Consider the following 2,952-nt stretch of genomic DNA (forward strand, 5'->3'; position numbering starts at 1 on the left):
TTTTTTTTTTTTCCTAAATGAAAAGAGCAGTTTCCTGAATGTGTAATGAAACAAATTTGGAATTGAACTTTACTTAAGAATAATTTAATATCAATTTAGAACTGCCAAAAAGATGCTTTTATAAGGATTTTAAATATACTTTCTGTTACCAACTTAGGTTGATCAGCAGCTTTTGTTCATTCTTAGAATCCTTCAAAAAGGGAAACTCAAAACAGGAGAAAGGCATATATAAAAACAGTAAACACTGACCTCCTGAGGTTTCTACAACAAAAATATTCAAGTAGAAAATCTACACCATCACTTAGCAGCGGCTATTTCTGTAGTTTAGCACACTAACAGCACTTTATTCAGTGTGTAAGGAGCAAATGAAGTAAGCCGTGCTTTTAGCATGCCAAGAGGCAGAAAACACTGGAATGTAACAAAGACAAACTCACAATTCTACCAGTATAAACATTCAGTCAACATTCAAAAACTGTCAAGACTACACCACAAGAATTAAGATGCTTTTTATATATCCCATGATGCAATAATGGAATTATAACTGTTAATGCAGATTTGGAACTTTTCTTACCTTCCATTATACCTTAAATGGCTTCTGCAAATTCCTGCACTATATTATGCATAAGGAATATGGTTTACTTGCTTTTAAACATACCATGAAAAAACTTACTGATACAAAAGTCTACTTTGCCAGTAATGTTAATTCCTGTCTTATTTTAATTACTTGCTGTTCTGCCAGATCAGCTCACATCTATACAAATACCTATTAAAATATGTATGTACAAAAGTGGTATTCTAAATGAATTTGAGATGAGGTGGTTTTATTTGGTTAAAGGGGCTTTCTTAAATTTAATGTTTAACTAAACTCAGATTCTAGTTGTAAGGCTATATATTACTTAATTGTTTTTTATTTTATGAAATTTTTAATGCCATTTCTCTGAAATTCGTACCTAATGCTTAAACACATTCAAAATTAAAGCAAGTTTGGGTCTAAAATAATATCCCATCTTATTAAATTATTCTTCTAGAATTGGGTTTTTAATTGTTTTCAGTGACTAAAACTATTTCTAATTTACTTCAGTTATTAGTTCAGAAGAAATTTAGTATTTGCTAAATTTAGTATTTAGTATTTAGCAATGTAATTTGAAAGCAATTTATCACATGCAATTTTGCAAAAAATACTACGTACTAGCATCATTGAATGTAGTTCATACAGTACATGTCTGAACTTCAAGCGTAAGAAGAACAAAGTGGGGGGTAGAGGTGCATGTAAAATGTTCATGCTATCATGCATTAAAAAAAAAATTCTCTCTAAACATAATTTTTAAGTTCACACTCACACAGCTCAAGCTTCAGTGCAATAGCTAAATCATTCAGCACTCAGAGAATAGAACCATGCAAAGAAGAGCAATTTTTAAAAAAGAACAACAACAAAAAAAATCAAAACAAAAGAAAAAAAACCTGTTATCCAGTATCCATTCTGCAATGCAAAGGTGAGAAACTAAATCTATAAAAAGGCTGTTATGGCTTAATTTTGTTTTGCAGATTAATTATGCAGCACTTGAAAAATGGAAAGGTGTGGCTTCACCTCTGACCAGCAGAGTTAAAAATCTCTCCATTTTCCTTTATCATCATGGGATACTCTGTAGGCAATCTAAATTAATAAAGACTTGCCACTTTCAGATGGACACAAGATCAAGTGTACCAGTTAGAATTTCACATTCACAGTACATAAGAAAATACACATGGAAGGAAAAGTAAAGGGTTAACTTAACAAGGATTTATTCACAGGAATACATGTAAGTAGAGAAAAAAAAAAAAAAAAAACACAACAGAAAAGCTAAACAAATGAAATGAAGAGGATCCAAACCAACTTTCACTCTGTAGCTTTAAACTTGCACCCTTGTGCATTTAACTACATCACAAAGGGCCACCAACATGCGCCGATACAGTGTAGATACCCTGCATTATTACATCCATTAACTTAAACATCTCATTAAGATCATGCTTTGAACAAAAAGAAAGCATAGAAGATAATATGTTGAGTGGGAATAAACACAAATATAGCAATCATGTCATCAACTTCTACAACTGTCTTTACGTGCCAACTAACATTTATGCAGCCTTTAACAGGTCTTACCATGTAACTCATTTTCAGAGATTCTGATAAAGTCACTAGTATATAACCATGCAGAAAGCACATCACACTGACAGCACAGAGGCAAGTATTTTGCACAGCTATATCAGCTTTCCACATTGTGCAGGTTACACACAATACAATATCAATCTTATTCTTAACAGATCCTAAAAGATATTTCAAGGCCTAATTGTTAACTACAGTACTTTATATCTATATTCTTAATAAAAACAAAATCCACAGAATCTTAGAAAAGGAACTTTAAATGCAGGGCTATACTGAATTGGTAAACTGCAACACAAAACTGGCGCAACATAGGTAAATGTATACCAATTTCACTCTATGTGATGCAAGCATGCTACTTCCCCACTAATTTAAATTACTTCTGATCACTATGAGCCAGAACGCATGCCTGAACCTTAAACTGCACGTTAAGAATAATGCCTTACTCTAGAAATTAAATCTAATGAAGTACAATAATCAAATCATATCCGCTACCTTAAATTCTTCTTAATGTAAAAATTAAGATGTCAATCTCTCCTTTGAAGTGTCCCTCCCTTTATCCCAAAAATGAAAGGAGTGACTCATTTGGCAGCTTGCAGGTTGCTTCATTTTGCCTAAGTTAACCCTAATTAATTGGTGTTTCTATATCATCTACTGCAAGTGCCTGTTCCTAATGCAAACACAAGCTGCATTTTAACTGTACTAACTTCATTTGTGTAGTTCTTCATTAACATGCAAATTCCTAGGAATCTCATCAAGCAGGATGAAATAACGTAGAAAATCCTTACTAAAAAAAAAAAAAAAAAGAAAAA

This window comes from Meleagris gallopavo, chromosome Z (genome assembly GCF_000146605.3).
Source record: "Meleagris gallopavo isolate NT-WF06-2002-E0010 breed Aviagen turkey brand Nicholas breeding stock chromosome Z, Turkey_5.1, whole genome shotgun sequence".
Taxonomy (NCBI): Eukaryota; Metazoa; Chordata; class Aves; order Galliformes; family Phasianidae; genus Meleagris; species Meleagris gallopavo.